At 37.8% G+C, this 22,542-nt stretch overlaps 1 long non-coding RNA gene across 3 annotated transcripts in view; it reads left to right on the top strand.

Annotated features, from left to right (window-relative positions):
* Nucleotides 1-22,542, top strand: part of LOC113601111 (uncharacterized) — a 49,794-nt gene that overhangs the window by 21,025 nt on the left and 6,227 nt on the right. For 2 of the 3 annotated variants that reach the window (XR_008296080.1, XR_008296081.1), the window contains exons 3-4: nt 13,737-13,875; nt 17,188-17,315. This is a non-coding gene — a long non-coding RNA (uncharacterized LOC113601111). The remainder of the gene's footprint in view (nt 1-13,736; nt 13,876-17,187; nt 17,316-22,542) is intronic. The other variant, XR_003422260.2, reaches the window with a different exon arrangement.

Genomic DNA, 22,542 nt, shown 5'->3' with positions numbered 1-22,542 from the left:
GAAAGTTGTTTAGCATCAACATACCCTATACCAAATGGTGGAAGGAAAGATAAACAAGAAGGAGGAAGTGAAATATATAAGCCTGAGAAAGGAGGAAAACACAAAAAGTTGTTGTGATCCTCTCTTTGTAACTGGTCACGAGGCTCAAGTTGGTGATTATGACTTTTCTACTACTCATTTTGTGTATCTTTTTAAAAAATTTAGCCAACACCTCAAATGTCAAAGTGCTTAACGTGATGTAGTGTCCCATACTGACATTCTTGAGGAATCTACGGCTTTGGTTATCTTTCCTACATAAATGTTGTGGCCTCCCAAAGAATTTTGTCAGTGAACATTCAGAACCAGGAGGCATCCCAGGATGTTCTTTTAGAGTCATCAATATTTCTTACTTTCTTAATTGTGTAGCAGCAATTCTAATTCCTCTTGACAGAATCAATCTCAAAAGTCAAGAGCATAATACCCTTTATTTCCTGTTCACTTAGTGGCCTGAAGAGTCTGAATTGGCCAGGTGGTATTTTCAAGTTACCCATTAATTATTCCCTTGTTGTATCTTTTGATATAAGCAGTAGTGCTTTGGTTACTGAAACAACCGAATCAACAGCACCTAGAATTTCACGGGTGGAAAGTTATATTTTGAGAATGCCTGTATTTTGCACGGTGCCTTCTGAAATCTAGAATTCCCCATTCTACCCCCTTTCAGTCAACTGATCATTGGCAACTTTGCATAATACCTTAGGCAAGAGTAGAGGAAAGGATAAAATGGTAGCACTAAAACCATTTGTGCCCTCAGAACTTTATCAGGTCCCATCGTGTATATCCACTTCCATTTGATGATGGAGCATTTTGGAGTACACCTGACTTAATAGACAAGTGGGTTAAGATGTCAGATTCATAATGTGAAGTTTCAGGTCCCATGGTCACATGTTTAGTTGTAAATAGGTACCAGAGACAAACCAGGATCTATTATTCAAAATAGGAAGAGACACTTGAGGAAAGGGTAATGGCTTTGACCACGAGCCTGAAGAATTTCTTCTGTGATTCCCCTAGGGGCTAGCCACAAACTTAACCATTGGATTTCCTGGGTAAAATAGTGAAGCTACTTCCAGTACAGTTTGGTCAGCTGAAGAGCCTTCTTTGTCCTCTGAGACCTTACTTGAAATTCATACCTTTTATATTTCACACCTATTATATTTCATAAATGCTCAGACGGCATATTCAAAAGTGGTTACATTTTCTCTCTTACAACTAAAACGGCTCAAGTGTAATGTCCTTTTGTAGTGGATACAAATTAATGCACCTTATCTTTCACTTTGAGAGAGCCCATATTGCCCTGGAAACATCTTTTAGAGAAGTTAACATTAGGGTACTGTGTTTTTATATTTTTACCAGGTATATTTTTACCTTTGGTTCCTAGTTTCCTACAAGCCAGAATAATGTTCTAGGAAGGTGAAACAATCCATTTATCTAAAGGGAATCCAGCTTATCTCTTACCTAAACTCATAAGATTGGTATTTTTCAGAGGTAGGAGTCTCAGGAGAATGACTAATGTCTACTATAATAATGAATGATTCCTGTTAGGTCTGAACTTGCAGTCAAGGAGGATTAACAATTCAACATACTTCTTTGAATGAGGCTGAGCAGTATGAGTACATTTGACAACCAGCATCTTAAGAAAGACCGTTAAGTGTATCATTCAAATACAAAAACCAGTGTACTTCCCCTAGCCACTTTTACCACACTTTGACCCTGTGGACAAGACATGTTTCAAAACTTTTAGTTTGTGTTGTTTTCGTGTGGAGAAATGTGAATGTTCTCTTCATGGATATGTTCAAACTTTCTGAACAACACTATGCTCCCATAGTCATTTGTCCTGGGGGAGATATAGACAAATGGATTTAGACTAGGGTGGGCAAGAGACACTTACTACACTGAACCTATCATGATTCTCTCTACTTCCTAATGACAGAACAAAAAGGACAGGTCCAATGTGCAGAGGTAGGGGAATAGTACCCGATTTGTCACTTTGTTCATCCTCTATGAAAATTCCTCTGTTTACTTTTTCCTGTTTATTCAACAAATCCTCCATCTTTTTTTCTGGTTTGCCAAACCCAGTCCTTTGACGTTTCTTTGTCTCTCTTCATGTACATTTCCCTGAGGACTTTTTAAGGGTAATTACATAAACATAGCTTTTAGTGACTAAAAAAGTAACATGTAGGGAATGCTATATTTCAAGCATTTTTAACTCCAACGTAAGTGCAAAAATTTCTACAGGGCATAGGTATGTAAAGTTGAAAGGAATATCTGATGGGTGTTTGATCGCTTTATGCTATTCATTTAAATACATAATCTTCATATGTCTACGATTATTCTAGTATTAATTCTTACAGTCAAATTTCTAGGTCAAAGGAGGGTCATGTTCATAAAGGGCAAACTTGGCCCCAAGAAAAGATGAATTAATTTATAATTCTACCAATAGTGTACAAAAAGCTTATTTCTTTATATCTTTGTTAAGATATTACAAATAAACACAATCTTTGACAATCTGCTAAGTAAAAGGTATTATTTTCTTATTGATTTCTAATAACTTTTTATATATAAAGAATATTAAACATTTACTTGTCATTGTTGTTTAAATATTTTCTCTAGGTTTTTTCCTCAAGTTAGAAGGAATGTTTGTATTAAATATATATGTGATGAATATATCAACATTTTCCTTAATTTTTTTGTTGCCTGGATGCATTGATAGCATGCCTAGAAAGTCTTTATCTGTGCTTAATTTGTGTAAATGTTCCCCTATAGTTTCTTATAAAACATTTTGTTTCATTATTCCAAAGTAAATCTGTATCCAATCTGTAATTCATTCTAGGGTATATCTTTTGGGGGAGTTGTTGCAGGGAGTATGGCCAGAGTCACAAAAGATGAGTCCACAAACAAAGTACAGTTAAGTGAAGGTCCTCATACTTGAGTCAGAATGAGGCCCTGACTCCAGAATGAAGCTTCTTTTTATTAGGATAATTACTAAAGACTACGTGCATAAAATCAGCTAAGCAAGTGTGCTAATCAATCTAATGGTTTAGCTTTTCAAGGTTGAATTTCGAGTTAATTGGTTTCTATAACACTAGGAAGGGTCAGGTGTGAAGGAGGACTGGGGTCCTGGACAATGTTAATGGCTCTAGGCATTCCTTACAAGCAGAGCCACAGCCACTTTCAGCTATGTAAACATGTCCTAAGGCCTTGCACTTCTTCAGCCCTTCTCTTTTGAAGTCTTTTTCCTTTTTTAAAAAATTTTATTTATAATCTTATATATTTTTTTGAAATTAACATCCAAATTAGTTAGTATATAGTGCAACAACGATTTCAGGAGTAGATTCTTTAGTGCCCCTTACCCATTTAGCCCATCCCCCCTCCCACAACCCTTCCAGCAACCCTCAGTTTGTTCTCCATATTTATGAGTCTCTTCTGTTTTGTCCCCCTCCTTGTTTTTATGTCATTTTTGTTTCCTTTCCCTTATGTTCATCTGTTTTGTCTCTTAAAGTCCTCATATGAGTGAAGTCATATGATTTTTGTTTTTCTCTGACTAATGTCATGTAGCATAATACCCTCCAGTTACATCTATGTAGTTGCAAATGGCAAGATTTCATTCTTCTTGATTGCCAAGAAATACTCCATCATATATATATGTGTATATAAATATATATATATATATATATATATATATATATATATATATATATATACCACATCTTCTTTATCCATTCATCCATCTGGACATTTGGGCTCTTTCCATACTTTGGCTATTGTTGATAGTGCTGCTATAAACATGGAGGTGCATGTGTCCCTTGAAAACAGCACAACTGTATCCCTTGGATAAATACCTAGTAGTGCAACTGCTGGGTTGTAGGGTAGTTCTATTTTTAATCTTTTGAGGAACCTCCATACTGTCTTCCAGAGTGGCTGCACCAGCTTGCATTCCCAACAACAATGCAAGAGAGATCCTCTTTCTCCTCATCCTCGCCAACATCTGTTGTTGCCTGAGTTGTTAATGTTAGCCATTCTGACAGGTGTGAGGTGGTATCTCATTGTGGTTTTGATTTATATTTCCCTGATGATGACTGATGTGGAGCATTTTTTCATGTGCCTGTTAGCCATCTGGATGTCTTCTTTGGAGAAGTGTCTATTCGTGTCTTTTGCCCATTTCTTCACTGGATTATTTGTTTTTTGGGTATTGAGTTTGATAAGTTCTTTATACATTTTGGATACTAACCCTTTATCTGATATGTCATTTGCAAATATCTCCTCCCATTCTGTCGGTTGCCTTTTAGTTTTGCTGATTGTTTTCTTTGCTGTGCAGAAGCTTTTTATTTTGATGAGGTCCCAGTAGTCCATTTTCGCTTTTGTTTCCCTTGCCTCCAGAGATGTGTTGAGTAAGAAGTTGCTGCGGCCAAGATCAAAGAGGTTTTTGCCTGCTTTCTCCTTGAGGATTTTATTTTTAAATTTATTTTTTAATGTTTATTTATTTTTGAGATAGAGAGAGACAAAGCATGAATGGGGGGAAGGGGTCAGAGAGAGAGGGAGACACAGACTCTGAAGCAGGCTCCAGGCTCTGAGCTGTCAGCACAGAGCCCGATGTGAGGCTTGAACCCACAGACCGTGAGATCATGACCTGAGCTGAAGTCGGAAGCTCAACTGACTGAGCCACCCAGACGCCCCTCTCCTTGAGGATTTTGATGGCTTCCTGTCTTACATTGAGGTCTTTCATCCATTTTGAGTTTATTTTTGTGTATGGTGTAAGAAAGTGGTCCAGGTTCATTCTTCTGCATGTTGCTGTCCAGTTTTCCCAGCACCACTTGCTGAAGAGACTGTCTTTATTCCATTGGGTATTCTTTCCTGCTTTGTCAAAGATTAGTTGGCCATATATTTGTGGGTCCATTTCTGGGTTCACTATTCTGTTCCGTTGATCTGAGTGTCTGCTCTTGTACCAGTACCATACTGTCTTGATGATTACAACTTTGTAGTATAGCTTGAAGTCTGGGATTGTGATGCCTCCTGCTTTGGTTTTCTTTTTTAAGATCGCTTTGGCTATTCGGGGTCTTTTCTGGTTCCATACAAATTTTAGGATTATTTGTTCCAGCTCTGTGAAGAATGCTGGTGTTATTTTGATAGGGATTGCATTGAATATGTAGATTGCTTTGAGTAATATTGACATTTTAACAATATTTGTTCTTCCTATCCAGGAGCACAGAATCTTTTTCCAGGAAGTCTTTTCCTTTGATGCTTCTCTCCTGCATCTCCCACAGAGAATTATCTGTTTTTCCCCCCCAAATGATAAGTTCCCTGCTCTATTTTTAAATAGTTTCTCCCCTGATTTAAAGAACTATCTTATCCCACACTGAATTCTTAGGTATGCTAGTACTTGACCTGTCTGGGCATACTTTTCTATTCCTTTTGGTTTGATTCTGTGCCTTGGTTTTATTATTGCAGAATTTTAAACATTTTATTATATTTAGTTCTTAATTTGTCTTTGGTTGGTAAGAACATATTATTTTCCAAGTGACTCAGTTTGTCGAAGCTATTTAAAGTTTTATTCCTAGAATACTGCTATAAAGTTGTTTTGCATTGGCATTATGTTCCTATTTTAAATACTTATGGCATTTGTATTCACCTCATAGCTATATTAGCAACAGTTATTTAGTTTTAACAATGTTTAACTGGTTTCAAGAAACTGTCTTGCCCAGGTAAATAACATATTCTATATTCTAGAGGTCTTGTTTTGACTCTCTTCTTAGTGGATTCAAATTAGACTTGGAATAAAACTTTGCTTTCCATGAGTCCACAAGTAATATTCTTTATTAGCTCATACACAGACACATAAACACAAATACATAAATATCTAAAGCTCTCTTTTTGTTGTGTGGATACAACAGAAATTTTAGTTGGGGTTAGATCTTTAGGGAGATACAAATTTTTTTCCTTAAAATTATCTGTAGATGTTAATTTTTAGTATCATTCTTAATTTTGATTTATTATTCAGACAGCTCTAGAATACTTTTTATTTTATCCTGGAGAACTGCACTTCAGAACTTGACCTATTGCATATCTTAGATTATCATTTTGTTATTCTCATGTAAAATGACTATTTTGATACATATACAATTATTAATTACTTCATTGTCTTTGACATTTTGTGTCCCTGAGTATAAATCTAAGACTTCCCTATTTTTAAAAAAACTTTACATAGCATACTTTTTTTCTGTCTATATGCTTGTTTTACATTTTAGTAATGCAAAATTTTCTTTAAGAGAGCTTTGGTAATTGGCACCTTTCCAGTAAAATTTCCTGCAGCAAGTAGAGCAACAGCAATCACACATATTCTGTTTGCACTGCTGTTTCAAAAAGTTTTCTACAATTATATCCTTGATTGTTTCTTCTGTTTTAATGTTAATTTTTCTTGGAATTTTTGTTTTGAATTCACTGTATTGTGGGTTATCTTTTCAGGTCTGTACCCCTAATTACTGATTTGATTTCTGTACTCTGCTATATTCTATATTGATTTTAATATAGATTTTAATTCTATTGAAATGCTAATTTTGTCACATTATTCCCTTATTTCATACTCAAGACTTAGTCCTAGATTTCCTCTTTATTTTGCTCTTCAATCATGCTTGGTTTTATTTCAATTTAATGTCATTATTTCATTTGTTTCTCTAATTAATTGAGTTCAAACTTTCAGGAGATTTATGATAACATGAAGTGATGTTTTCTTATAATTGTAAGTCTTCTGCACTTTTTTTTTAATATATGAAATTTATTGTCAAATTGGTTTCCATACAACACCCAGTGCTCATCCCAAAAGGTGCCCTCCTCAATACCCATCACCCACCCTCCCTTCGCTCCCACCCCCCATCAACCCTCAGTTTGTTCTCAGTTTTTAAGAGTCTCTTATGCTTTGGCTGTCTACCACTCTAACCTCTCTTTTTTTTCCTTCCCCTCCCCCATGGGTTTCTGTTAAATATCTCAGGATCCACATAAGAGTGAAACCATATGGTATCTGTCTTTCTCTGTATGGCTTATTTCACTTAGCATAACACTCTCCAGTTCCATCCATGTTGCTACAAAGGGCCATTTCATTCTTTCTCATTGCCACGTAGTACTCCATTGTGTATATAAACCATAATTTCTTTATCCATTCATCAGTTGATGGACATTTAGACTCTTTCCATAATTTGGCTATTTTTGAGAGTGCTGCTATAAACATTGGGGTACAAGTACCCCTATGCATCAGTACTCCTGTATCCCTTGGGTAAATTCCTAGCAGTGCTATTGCTGGGTCATAGGGTAGGTCTATTTTTAATTTTTTGAGGAACCTCCACACTGTTTTCCAGAGTGGCTGCACCAATTTGCATTCCACCAACAGTGCAAGAGGGTTCCCATTTCTCCACATCCTCTCCAGCATCTATAGTCTCCTGATTTATTCACTTTAACCACTCTGACTGGCGTGAGGTGATATCTGAGTGCAGTTTTGATTTGTATTTCCCTGATGAGGAGCGACGTTGAGCATCTTTTCATGTGCCTGTTGGCCATCTGGATGTCTTCTTTAGAGAAGTGTCTATTCATGTTTTCTGCCCATTTGTTCACTGGGTTATTTGTTTTTTGGGTGTGGAGTTTGGTGAGCTCTTTATAGATTTTGATACTAGCCCTTTGTCTGATATGTCATTTGCAAATATCTTTTCCTATTCCGTTGGTTGCTTTTTAGTTTTCTTGGATGTTTCCTTTTCTGTGGAGAAGCTTTTTATCTTCATAAGGTCCCAGTAGTTCATTTTTGCTTTTAATTCCCTTGCCTTTGGGGATGTGTCGAGTAAGAGACTGCTACGGCTGAGGTCAGAGAGGTCTTTTCATGCTTTCTCCTCTAGGGTTTTGATGGTTTCCTGTCTCACATTCAGGTCCTTTATCCATTTTGAGTTTATTTTTGTGTATGGTGTGAGAAAGTGGTCTAGTTTCAATCTTCTGCATGTTGCTGTCCAGTTCTCCCAGTACCATTTGTTAAAGAGACTGTCTTTTTTCCATTGGATATTCTTTCCTGCTTTGTCAAAGATTAGTTGGCCATATGTTAGTGGGTCTAGTTCTGGGTTTCTATTCTATTCCATTGGTCTATGTGTCTGTTTTTGTGCCAATACCACGCTGTCTTGATGGTTACAGCTTTGTAGTAGAGTCTAAAGTCTGGGATTGTGATACCTCCTGCTTTGGTCTTCTTCTTCAATATTACTTTGGCTATTTGGGGCCTTTTGTGGTTCCATGTGAATTTTAGGATTGCTTGTTCTAGTTTCAAGAAGAATGCTGGTGCAATTTTGATTGGGATTGCATTGAATGTGTAGATAGCTTTGGGTAGTATTGACATTTTGACAATATTTATTCTTCCAATCCATGAGCATGGAATGTTTTTCCATTTCTTTATATCTTCTTCAATTTCCTTCATAAGCTTTCTATAGTTTTCAGCATACAGATCTTTTACATCTTTGGTTAGATTTATTCCTAGGTATTTTATGCTTCTTGGTGCAATTGTGAATGGGATCACTTTCTTTATTTGTCTTTCTGTTGCTTCATTGTTAGTGTATAAGAATGCAACTGATTTCTGTACATTGATTTTGTATCCTGCAATTTTGCTAAGTTCATGTATCAGTTCTAGCAGACTTTTGGTGGAGTCTGTCAGATTTTCCATGTATAATATCATGTCATCTGCAAAAAGTGAAAGCTTAACTTCATCTTTGCCAATTTTGATGCCTTTGATTTCCTTTTGATGTCTGATTGCTGATGCTAGAACTTCCAACGCTATGTTAAACAACAGCAGTGAGAGTGGACATCCCTGTCGTTTCCTGATCTCAGGGAAAAAGCTCTCAGTTTTTCCCCATTGAGGATGATATTAGCTGTGGGCTTTTCATAAATGGCTTTTATGATGTTTAAGTATGTTCCTTCTATCCCGACTTTCTTGAGGGTTTTTATTAAGAAAGTTTGCTGAATTTTGTTAAATGCCTTTTCTGCATCGATTGACAGGATCATATGGTTTTTATCTTTTCTTTTATTAATGTGACGTATCACGTTGATTGATTTCTGAATATTGAACCAGCCCTGCATCCCAGGAATGAATCCCACTTGGTCATGGTGAATAATTCCTTTTATATGCTGTTGAATTCGATTTGCTAGTATCCTTATTGAGAATTTTTGCATCCATAGTCATCAGGGATATTGGCCTGTAGTTCTCTTTTTTCGCTGGGTCTCTGTCTGGCTTAGGAATCAAAGTAATACTGGCTTCATAGAATGAGTCTGGAAGGTTTCCTTCCCTTTCTATTTTTTGGAATAGCTTGAGAAGGATAGGTATTATCTCTGCCTTAAACGTCTAGTAGAACTCCCCTGGGAAGCCATCTGGTCCTGGACTCTTATTTGTTTGGGAGATTTTTGATGACTGATTCCATTTCTTCGCTGGTTATGCATCTGTTCAAGCTTTCTATTTCCTACTGATTGAATTTTGGTAGAGTGTGGGTGTTTAGGAATTTGTCCATTTCTTCCAGGTTGTCCAGTTTGTTGGCATATAATTGTTCATAGTATTCCCTGATAATTGCTTGTATCTCTGAGGGATTGGTTGTAATAATTCCATTTTCATTCATGATTTTATCTATTTGGGTCATCTCCCTTTTCTTTTTGAGAAGCCTGGCTAGAGGTTTATCAATTTTGTTTATTTTTTCAAAAAACCGACTCTTGGTTTCGTTGATCTGCTCTACAGTTTTTTTAGATTCTATATTGTTTATTTCTGCTCTGATCTTTATTATTTCTCTTCTTCTGCTGGGTTTAGGCTGCCTTTACTGTTCTGCTTCTATTTCCTTTAGGTGTGCTGTTAGATTTTATATTTGGGATTTTTCTTGTTTCTTGAGATAGGCTTGGATTGCAATGTATTTTCCTCTCAGGACTGCCTTCGCTGCATCCCAAAGCGTTTGGATTGTTGTATTTTCATTTTCGTTTGTTTCCATATATTTTTTAATTTCTTCTCTAATTGCCTGGTTGACCTCTTCATTCTTTAGTAGGGTGTTCTTTAACCTCCATGCTTTTGGAGGTTTTCCAGACTTTTTCCTGTGGTTGATTTCAAGTTTCATAGCATTGTGGTCTGAAAGTATGCATGGTATGATTTCAATTCTTGTATACTTATGAAGGGCTGTTTTGTGACCCAGTATGTGATCTATGTTGGAGAATGTTCCATGTGCACTCGAGAAGAAAGTATATTCTGTTGCTTTGGGATGCAGAATTCTAAATATATCTGTCAAGTCCATCTGATCCAATGTATCATTCAGGGCCCTTGTTTCTTTATTGACCGTGTGTCTAGATGATCCATCCATTTCTGTAAGTGGAGTATTAAAGTCCCCTGCAATTACCACATTCTTATCAATAAGGTTGCGTATGTTTGTGAGTAATTGTTTTATATATTTGGGGGCTCCTGTATTCAGCGCATAGACATTTATAATTGTTAGCTCTTCCTGATGGATAGACCCTGTGATTATTATATAATGCCCTTCTTCATCTCTTGTTACAGCCTTTAATTTAAAGTCTAGTTTGTCTGATGTAAGTATGGCTACTCCAGCTTTCTTCTGAATTCCAGGGGCATGATAAATAGTTCGCCATCCCCTCACTCTCAATCTGCAGGTGTCCTCAGGTCTAAAATGAGTCTCTTATAGACAGGAAATAGATGGGTCTTGTTTTTTTATCCATTCTGATATGGTGTGTTTTTTGGTTGGCCCATGTAGTCCATTTACATTCAGTGTTATTATAGAAAGATATGGGTTTAGAGTCATTGTGATGTCCGTAGGATTCATGCTAGTAGTGATGTCTCTGGTACTTTGTCTCACAGGGTCCCCCTTAGGATCTCTTGTAGGGCTGGTTTAGTGGTGAAAAATTCCTTCAGTTTTTGTTTGTTTGGGAAGACCTTTATCTCTCCTTCTATTCTAAATGACAGACTTGCTGGATAAAGGATTCTCGGCTGCATATTTTTTCTGTTCATCACATTGAAGATCTCCTGCCATTCTTTTCTGGCCTGCCAAGTTTCAGTAGAGAGATTGGTCATGAGTCTTATAGGTCTCCCTTTATATGTTACAGCACCTTTATCTCTAGCTGCTTTCAGAATTTTCTCTTTATCCTTGTATTTTGCCAGTTTCACTATGATATGTCGTGCAGAAGATTGATTCAAGTTACGTCTGAAGGGAGTTCTCTGTGCCTCTTGGATATCAATGCCTTTTTCCTTCCCCAGTTCAGGGAAGTTCTCAGCTATTATTTCTTAAAGTACACCTTCAGTACCTTTCCCTCTCTCTTCCTCCTCTGGAATACCAATTATGTGTAGATTATTTCTCTTTAGTGCATCACTTAGTTCTCTAATTTTCCCCTCATACTCCTGGATTTTTTTGATCTCTCTTTTTCTCAGCTTCTTCTGTTTCCATAATTTTATCTTCTAGTTCACCTATTCTCTCCTCTGCCTCTTCAATCCGAGCCGTGGTTGTCGCCATTTTATTTTGCAGCTCATTAATCGAATTTTTTATCTCCTCCTGGCTGTTCCTTAGTCCCTTGATCTCTGTAGCAATAGATTCTCTGCTGTCTTTTATACTGTTTTCAAGCCCAGCGATTAACTTTATGACTATTATTCTAAATTCACTTTCTGTTATATTATTTAAATCATTTTTGATCAGTTCATTAGATTTCGTTATTTCCTGGATGTTTTTTTGAGGGGAATTCTTCTGTTTCATCATTTTGGATAGTCCCTGGAGTGGTGTGGAACTGCAGGGCACTTCCCTTGTGCTGTCTTGAATACCTTGCATTGGTGAGTGGGGCCGCAGTAAGACTTGATGTCTGCCCCCAGCCCACCGCTGAGGCCACAGTCAGACTGGTGTGTGACTTCTCTTCCCCTCTCCTAGGGGCGGGATTCACTGTGGTGTGGTGTGGCCCGTCTGGGCTACTTGCACACTGCCAGGCTTGTGGTGCTGGGGATCTGGCGTATTAGCTGTGGTGGATTGGCAAGGTGCACAGGGGTGGGAGGGGCAGGCTCAGCTCGCTTTTCCTTCAGAGATCCACTCTGGGAGGGGCTCCGTGGCACCGGGAGGGAGTCAGACCCACTGGAGGGATGGATCTGCAGAAGCACAGCGTTGGGTGTTTGCGCGGTGCAAGCAGGTTCCCTGGCAGGAACTGGGTCTCTTTGGGATTTTGGCTGGGGGATGGGCGAGGGAGATGGCGCTGGTGAGCGCCTTTGTTCCCCACCAAGCTGAGCTCTGTCATCCGGGGCTCAACAACTCTCTCTCCCGTTGTCTTCCAGCCTTCCCATTCTCTGAGCAGAGCTGTTAACTTATAACCTTCCAGATGTTAAGTCCCACTCACTGTAGGAACACACTTCGTCTGGCCCTTCTGCTTTTGCGAGCCAGACTCGGGGGCTCTGCTTGGCTGGCGGGCCGCCCCTCCGCCCTGGCTCCCTCCTGCCAGTCCGTGCTGCGCGCACCGCCTCACCGCCCTTCCTACCCTCTTCCGTGGGCTCTTGTCTGCGCTTGGCTCTGGAGACTCCATTCTGCTAGTCTTCTGGCGGTTTTCTGGGTTATTTAGGCAGGTGTAGGTGGAATCTAAGTGATCAGCAGGACCCGGTGAGCCCAGCATCCTCCTATGCCGCCATCTTCTCCCAAGTCTTCTGCACTTTAAATCTATCTTTTCCTTCCAGCTTATGTAGGACCCCTGTAACTTTCTTATTAAATTTATAGATACCCATTCTGTAATAAAAGATTAATTCAAGCCAAATATTTGTCATTAAACCATATAGCTGGTTGTGTTTAGATGTCTCTTATTAGATCTTAAGCTAGTATTCAGATGATATGCACAACTATGAACTCAATTTTGGAGGATTGTGCTAATTCAGGTAGCATCAACTCTACTGGACATAGAATCTCCTACTCCTTTTTCTAAGCTTATGGAAGATTTTTTTTTCCTGAACAGCTTGAGGCATTATATGTTTCTTCCTCTGTTAGATACACCGCATCTAAAACTTCAATCCCCTAACTGCCCTTGAAGTTTTACTTATCTCTCTCCCTTCTAGTTTGGCCTCATATCCCAGTGTAATATTTTCCATTCACTTTCAATCTGAAAAGTGTTACAAATTACTGAAATTGTTGTTCTTTAATAGGAGAAAAGCAGGAAGGACCAGTGTGAGAGACAGGTGAATGTAAGGGAGAATTCTCTCTTTTTTTTTCCCCCCTTGATTTTTTTAAATGTTTATTCAGTTTTGAAAGACAGAGAGCATGAGTGGGGGAGGGTCAGAGAGAGAGGGGAAACACAGAATCTGAAGCAGACTCTAGGCGCTGAGCTGTCAGCGTAGAGCCTGACATGGTGCTCAAACTTGCAAACTGTGAGATCATGACCTGAGCCAGTTGCCGCTTAACCGACTGAGCCACCCAGGTGCCCCATGGGGGATTCTCTTAAATGCTAGTAAAAAACCCCAGTATGAGCATTGATTAATATTCAAACTACTGCTGTTGCAACATCACATCTCTTCCTATGCTGAAGAGAGAACATATGTGTAGGTTAATAGGCAGGAGAGCTTGTGGAGTGTAATGGGTTGTATGAATGGACTGTGTGGTGAAAAAGGGTGGGAGGAGATGAGGCTGAGGGGATCAGAGTTACATAATCATGACATATATCTGCCTGTGGAATCTAACTTTATCCTGAAGGAGGTGCTGAAATGTTCAAAGCTGGCATGTAATGCAGTGGGACAGAAAGATCTCTTTGGTAATCATTTGATTGGAGCAGGAGGAGATTCCTGACAGGAAGAGCACATAGGATGCATGGAAATCACCCAGGCAAGATAAGGTAACATCCTGGGGGGAAATGAAAGACTTTGTGATTGGAATAGAGGGCAAAGGAACTGGAGGAATCCAGGGTGACTCTTAGGCATTTGGTTAATGTTACAGGGTCAAGGAGTATGACATTCACTGGAATAAGCTGCCTTCTTGGGCTGCGGCATTAAGTGATGATGAGTTCAATTTTGGAACTTTATTAGTGATTTCATATATACAATTTTCTACACAGGCAGTGATCACTTTAACTTGAGTGGAACAACAACAAAAATGTTTCCAAGGATAATATAAGCTGACTGTTTTGTACGCATGTATTGCCTACTTAAACTATTTGGATTGTGGTATGTTGTTGCTAAGGCCAAGGAAAGTAGAGAAATTAACGAACAAGATCAGTATTTAAATCAGGGTTGCTTTGGCAGCACAAGAGAGTGAGAAAGAGCTTAGCTTTGGAAGGCAGGAAATTAATATCCTTGAACGGATTTTACTCATTAACAATAGGATTTGGGGCAAGGCAGTTCGTCACTTAGTCATATAGGCTCCTGAGTTCCCTATTTGTAAAAGATAGATAATATCATCTTTCAAGTTATTTCGGAGTCTTAAGATCTGAACCAGATAGCTGATATGAAATTGCTTCCATATGCTGGTTTCATATCTGGAATGACAAGAAACAACATATTAGATATTTGTTGGAAACTGCATTGGGGCAAAAATGTTCTGGTGGACTACCTTATGTAGTAAGGAAGTAAGGATGTAAGGAAGAATAGCCTTTTGTACATTTTAATGCTACCTTTGATAAAAGAATATATTTAATTCAATTTTGGTAAACATAATAGTTTGGAGACTAGAACATTGCAAATGTAAATTCTGACACATTACAAATAAAATAAAGCTAAATGGCAGTACTGAGTGCCAGAGAGATATTTTTTGCAATCAATTTTTTAATTAGCATTTTCCTTTATTAAAAATACAAGAAGAGAGAAAAGAAAATAGTTTTACATTCAATATTAATATAATTTTCAACTCCTGGCTATGATTACATCATAAATATCACAGCCAAACTTCTTGCAGAACTAAATACAGAGCATTTCATATTCTTTCAAACAAGTTCACATAATTAAGAAAGTGTTTTTCAAATGAAATAGAATTATCTCGTTTACTCTGTTGTATTTACATATGTCTTTCATGAAGAGCTATTTGGCAGTAAATCTAGCTGTTCTTTAAATAAGCGTACTAAAATACTTCTTCAGAGTCTAAAGTTCTACTAAGAGGAAAAAAAATCCACACCAATTTTGCCTCTGAAAAGATATTATCACTGCTCTTTTTGTTGGTCTAGAGACAAAATATTGGAGAAAATGGAATTTTACCAAAAGCAAATTATGAATTCTCTTTCACAGAATCTTATCCTACAGTTTTTTTATAAACCAATAAAAATTAATGGATTAGGGGGAAAACCCACTTATTTACCTCAAAGTATTTTGGAATAAAGAAACTGATCATTATTTACCCAGTGGCAGTCCTAGGTAAGCTCCCCTCAGGCAGAAGTCCAAATGAAAGACTTAAACACTGCAAATTGTGTTTGTCACATGAAGCTCTACCCCTCAAAACAAGCCAGCCCCACTTTTGATTGGTAAATATTTTAAGCTAGTGTCCAGTCAGCACCTTAGTTTGAATGGGTTTTATTACTAAGTTTAAATTTTGGGTATGTTAATATCTGACAGAGATTCTATTTTAACTCCAATGGTAAAACTAAAATAAATAAATAAATAAATAAAAGAGGGGGAAAAAAAAGGAAGCTATTTTAACAGCTGAATGGGTTTGAGAACAATAACTTTTTAGTTTGTGCCTGAGTGTCAGCTCATTCTTGTTGTCACCAGGGGATTGATTAGACTAGTGTTTCAGAGGCCATCTTTGAAGTCAGGCTGCTGGAGTTTGAATCCTGGCTTGCCTACTTAGGAATCATGTGGCTTGAAACACATTACCTTCCTTCTCTGTCCTCATTTTCCCTAATTATAAAATGGGGAAAGTAATAGTACCTGTCTCATAGTTGTTGAGAGTATGAATGAACATATAAAATGTTTAGAACAGTTCCTGACACACTAAGTACTCAGCAGTTATAAGCTCTCCTTACTATTCTCAAAGAATAGTTAACACAACAAAAAGCTGATAAACAATGAGAAAGAATAGAGTAGGCTCTTTTAGACTAGTGCCCTGGACGTTGCAGGGATTTGAGAGAAGGAATGCACCATTAATGGGGGCTCTACCAAAGGCTACCTCTCATTCTTATTGCTTGGGATCGATCTTGAAAAACCAAGAGAAGGAGTATATCGCTATTTCCCTGAATGCTGGCGACCTAACCAGAACCTTCAGTTCTTTTCTTACTGGTAACATTCATTCCCAAATGAATCCCTCCTCTCCCCCTCCTACCCCCGCAAACTTGCGAAGCCCACATGCCTCTCCTTGCTTGAGAAATACATGTGCCAAGTTTGAAATTTTAAAATTCAAACTCCTTTAATTTTTTGCATACACATAAATTCTGGCAAATTTCAATGCTGGTAAAAAAACACGTTTTGCTTGTTGGAATGCTATTATCGCTCCAAACGAATGAACAGATTTCTTCAGCCTTTTTAAATGTAATTCATTTCTGAGAAGACAATAGGGATGAAGAATTTCTTCTTCAAGGGTCATGCTGAAGGAGGTGTAGAAAGTACTGAATTTGTGCATGCAACATACTGAATAAGTTTCCTCTCCTCTCATCTATAACTGGTTATTTTATATACTTTTATTTGCAAAACTCCCAGTGAGACAACATAGCCTTGACAAAATGAAGAAGAGTGTTAACCAGAACCTCATTTAACCCATTACGATGGATAGTTTCATGTGTCAAATTGGATAGACTATGTTACCCGCCTTTTCAATCGCATGCTAATCTTGGCGCCGCTGCAAAGTTATTTTGTAGAAGTGGTTAACATCTGCAAACGGTCGACTTTTAGTAAAGAAGACTACCCTTGATAATGTGCATAGGCCTCATCCAATTGGTAGAAAGGTCTAAGGAGAAAACAGAGGTTTTTCCCTTTCATGTGGGGTCTTCAGTGCCAGCTTCTACCTGAGAATTCCAGCCTGTAGGCTTGATCTACAAGTTTTGAACTCAGACCAACCAAACCCCACAATCTCATAAGACAATATATGTGTGTGTGTGTGTGTGTGTGTGTGTGTGTGTTACACACATATTTGTATATTATGCAGTTTTGAGGATGAATTTATCCTCAAAAGAGGTGTATTTATGTGTATATATAATATACATTGGTTCTGTTTCTTTCTCTCGTAGAGCCCTGACTGATAGACTCTTCACCTTAACTGTGATATAAAATGCAAAGTACAAATTTCACTGGAATAAGACTTTTTACTTCAACTGCAACAACACTACTGATATTCAGAATTTGGGCATCTGATATGGTTGGTTTTTAACTTTTTATTGAAATATTACACACACACACACACACACACACACAGAGAGAAGAATAACACATATCAAATTGAACACACCTGTGTAACCAACAGCCAGATTAAGAAACAACATAATCTGGATACCAGAAGTCACCTTGGTTCTCCTTGCTGTCATGTCTCCCCTTCTCCCAGAGTAACCAGTATGCTGACTTCTAAACACATAGATTAGTAACCAGACATAAAGATTTTCAGTATGGGCAAGTAAATGTGTTTGGAGGATAGATGTCATTATCTTCAGACTTAGAGTGAGGTCTCGAAGCAAAGAGACAGTCTTATTACTCAGAGATTGCTCACAGGTTAAGACTTACTAAAGTTCAGAGCAAATGATGAATTTTTCTTATTATTTTAAAGCCTTAGTCACTAGACGGGTTTTCTTAAGTGTATATTATAAAATCTACTCCAATCAGTAGTTGCAGAAAGCTAAGTCCAGAGAGTAGGGAATTTAGGAGACAGTTTCTGCCCTTACATTATTTAATAATTAATTGCAAGAAATAATTAATTCTGTAAAAAGGAAGTTTGTTTCCTTTCAAACTTCAAGCCAGTGGTGCTGGAGTGGTCTTGAATACTCCAGCTTTTTCATAAAGATGTTAGATCAGCTTCTTTGAAGAGAAGAGACTTTCTATGAATATATGAAAATATTCATAGTTTCAAATATGAAAATATCTCTACTATTGGCATTTACACGATTTGTTATTAATAGTACTTTACCGACTTTGTGAAGTTCCCTTAGTCTTCTGAAGCTATTTCCTGGTATCACATATGCAATCAATTGACATTTCCTTACCAGAAAGTTAACCCACAGCAATTTCCAACTTGATGTACATTTTAAAGTTAAATAAATATCAGAAGATTATTGGTGTAACTAGCACCGCTTCAGAACTTGCATTAGAAAAACTCTATTTCATGGTGGAAAATAGGACTTTTACATCCAGAAAGATCTATGGAAAGATGGATGCTTGGGAAATGAAGCCAGGAAAGGACTCCAAAGTTCCTGTGTATACTCTCTGGCCAGAAACCTCCCAGGCACCTGTTACAGCATCCCCTCTCTCTTGGTCAATGTGGGCACTCAATTCTATTTCTTCCTTGGGAGGGCACTACTCAGATCTAAATATACACAACTCCCCAAATCCCTCAGTTTTAAAAAATTTCATGACATTTGATTTATGGAGGTGAAAAAAAAAAGGATCAGGGGAATGGAAAGCCCTGTTAAATGGCTTGGCCATTCTAACTTTCAGTGTGGTGATGAGAACAAAATCAGATTATTCTGGCCGTTGGGGATTTCCATGTTGATAACATTTCTGTATTTATATCATAGTCATATGGGTGCATGTCTTATCTTCACTAATACACCACAGACTTCTTAAGGAAAAGATATCTTCCCAATAAAGTTTTGTGTTCCTCCAAAGTGTCTAAAAAATCAGTATTTGTCATATGGCTTTAAAAAATAACCATCATTTAGTTTTTAGTATTAACCCATTAAAATTAGAACAAATTATGCAGTTTTGGGGATGAACATTATTTATCCTTCAAAAGAGGTTTAGGTTTTCTGCCCATTGCTTAATTGTTTAAAGGAAGAATAAGCAGAACAAATCTAAATAAAGCCTTGATATGTCAACACTTGGGATGTTGCACATTATTCTAGTTATTTCATCTTGAGAAATAGAAGATCAACAGAAGTATTAGAAAAAGAGTAAGAAGATCATGAAAGATCTTACATTATTGATCTCATTTCTTCCTTTAGTTACAACCTTTACAGCAAAACTCCTGGAAAAACATCTATTCTACTTGATCTCATTTCTCTACTCCAATCTCCCTCAAATCTTCCCTGACCCACCTTTTGCCTGCACCAAATCCACTCTACCAAAACCTTGGGGGCCACACATTTCAAGCCTTATATGACTTGACTTACCATTGGACAAAGTGACCACTCCCTCCTTTTTGAAGTTTTTGGCTTAGCTTCTAGGGCACACTCTTCAGGATGCCCCTCTGCCTGCTCCTTCTCAGGGGTTTGTGCCAATCCCCCCTCATCTGTCAGTTACCTTCATGTTGGAGTGCTCAGAGCTCACTTGCCTCTTTCTCTGTCTACATTCACCCTGATGAACATGATGTCAGTCTCATTGCCCAAGTTGCCTTCTGAATGTTGATGACTCTCACATTTATAATCTTAGGCTCACCTCCTCTAAGACTCCCAGTTCAAGCTACCTATTCAGCACTCTTAATGGATATCTAATAGGATATCTAAAGCATCCAAACTGACTTCTATCTTCTCCCAAACTCCCCCTGATATTACTCTGCAAACTTGTTTCTCATATATTCCTCCTAATTTCAGATTCAGGCCAAAATCTCATCTTAAACTCCTCCCTCTCACAGTCTACATTCAAGCCATCCAGCAAATCATAGTGGCTCTACCTTAAAAATGTTTTCAAGACTTCACCATATCTCACCAGTTCCACTGCTGCGTAATGTTTCACTTAGATTATTGCAACTGTCTCCTGACAATGGCGTGTCTGCTTCGCTCTTGCCTTCCTACAGTCTGTTCTCAATACGGCTGCCAGAGCGATTGTGTTAAAAAGTAAGTCAGATCACATTACTCCTCTGCTGAAAACCCTCTGTTGGCTCTCCAAGGTACTTAGAGCAAAATCCAAAGTTCTTATATTGGCCTGCAAGAGCCAACGTGATCTGGCAACCTCATTTCTTACTATTCTTTTTCCTCCCTCTAATCATACTGGTCTTGCTGCATGTTCATGGTTTCTGCACTTGCTATCTCCTCTGCCTGGAACACCTTTTCCCCAGTCACCACCCCCTTGCTTCCATCAAATGAGCTTCTCAGAGAGACATTCCTCCTCTATTATATCTGAAACAGCAACCACCTCCACATTCCTTATCTTACTTTCCTGTTTAATTTTTCTCCAAAGTACCTATGAACACGTGGCATACTACATATTTTGCTTATTTAGACACAGAATGAAAGTTCCAAGAATGAAGGGAATGTTTTTTTCTCTCTGCTAAATACTCCGTCACCTAGGATTTTAAGTACCCAATTATTTGTTGCATGATTGTGCCGCTTCCCTTCTCTCTCCCCTCCCCTCCTTTCCTCTATTCTCTTCTTTTTCATTCCTTTCCCTTAGCTTGTCTTCTCTACCTACATTTATTCTTTCGATGATCTCCCCAGTGACATGGCTTTGGTTACTACAAGAAGTATAATCCAAAACTTGTTTAATAATTATTGCAATATAAAATATATTTAGAGGCATCTGTCCCCAATGAGAAAATGAGGTAGGCAACATAGAAATAAAATGTTGTTTTATAACATTTACGTCCATTTCCATATAGACGTATTTCTACTACCAACAACTTCACTCACCCTCTCATGATTTTCCCTTAAATTATTAGAATAACTTCTTAGTTGTTATTTGTAACTTATTTGTGAATATCTCTAACCTTTTCTTCACATAGTTGCCAATGTAATCATATCACACATATTTAAATATATTTCAATTGCTTCCTACAAATGAGGAGGATGATAAAAATGAGGTGTCGAATCAAGTATTTTGAAACTGGAATGAGCCATGTTTTTCCCCTAAAAGTCAAATATATGTTTCCAATATGAGTTAATCATATCAAGGAGACACTCTGAAGAATGCCTGCATTATACATGTATATAATATTTCCACTGCGTGAAAAATACTGCTTAGTTGAATTAAAGGCCTGTATTGCCATTACAACTTTTAAACATTTCATTCTTTTAAATAAAGTAGAAATAAAATTGAAATCCATCTTGAGGATCATGATGCATTTCTATAAATCTGTGGACTGTTGCTTGCCATTAGGCCTGAGTTTTGGTTTGGTCAGCATTTTCTTTGCTAAGAAGGTCATCCATGAAACCCATTTTAGATTGATTGGTTTCTTTGTTAAGTTACACGCTATTTTAGTGGTGCAGAACATGGATAAGTTTTCTTTCAGGAAACACAAAAGTAGAAGTGTTTTCCAAATCTTTCTATACTTGAGTGACATTCTTCACTGGCCCAAACTTCTTTGGCTAATTGATTCTCTAAACAAGACCTCAGCCAACCTTCAGAGCAGCTGTTTCTGGAATAACGGAGACTGGCAAGTGAGGGAATAACTGTGGCTTTAACAGGCATGCATTTGCTTTCCACCACATTCTAAATTGCCTTCTCTGAAAGGGTTGCTTTTGATGACCAAATGCATCTTGTTTTCTCTCGGTTAAAAAAAAAAAGAAAGAAAGAAAATACAGTCCTATTTTTTAGACCATGATAACATAAAGCAGTCACTGGAAAAATTGGCAAGAGTGACTAGAGTTCCTAATAGGCTGGCCACTGTGACTTGGGATATTTTTCTGAGAAACCCAGTAATGCCTGTTTCATTTTGGAATAGATTCCTTTCCCCCAGTGGCACTCCAGAAGCCTAGCTGTCTGTTTCAATTATAAATCCCCAGTCTTCTCATCACAGACTCAGGGCTATAACTGACTTCTGGCAATTTATGATCAGACCTAAAGCATTTAGCTAGTGAATTGTACCATTTGTTGAGCATGTAAAAATTTCTGACACTCAGAGCCAAAATTAAAATGTCATTTAGTAAATGAGTGTGTTAAAAGCCAGGGAATCTTATAAGAGAGATAACCAGTGTCTTACTTAAAACCCCAGAATTTTAGAGCTGGAAGGGAACTTAGTGATCACTTACTCTAACCCTTGATTTTACATATGAGGAAACTGAGGCCAAGGAAGATTAAGTACCTGGCTCAAAGTCACAACTGGCTTAAACAGATCAGTAGCGTAGTTCCCTCCAAGAGTCTGTTTCATGTCCCATGATTCTCTTTTCACTCAAATGGGCTTTTGTGAAAGAGCAAAATCGGAAGACAGACAAAGATCTTAGGTGTTTATTTTCCATTATTGACCGTTCTCTTTTCCCCAGTGGGGTAGGCCAGGGTGGGCACAGGTGGAGGACGATTGTGCAAGCTGAGAAGCTCCTGAGATAATATTGCTTAACTTCTATGTATTTAGGACTGTTACTGTTACTGTAGGCTGAGAGAAACAGGAGGGGGATGAGATTGTCTTTCCTGGAAACAACTACAATAGATAAGAACTTTTTGGGAACTGTTTAATAGTAGAAAGCATGAGGGCATTTTGGACAGCTGTTTTTAGTCAGTGTGTTTGG

Source organism: Acinonyx jubatus, chromosome B1, assembly GCF_027475565.1.
Source record: "Acinonyx jubatus isolate Ajub_Pintada_27869175 chromosome B1, VMU_Ajub_asm_v1.0, whole genome shotgun sequence".
NCBI classification, from domain to species: Eukaryota; Metazoa; Chordata; class Mammalia; order Carnivora; family Felidae; genus Acinonyx; species Acinonyx jubatus.
Note: the sequence above shows the minus strand (reverse complement) of the source record. Positions and strands in the feature narration are given on the sequence as shown.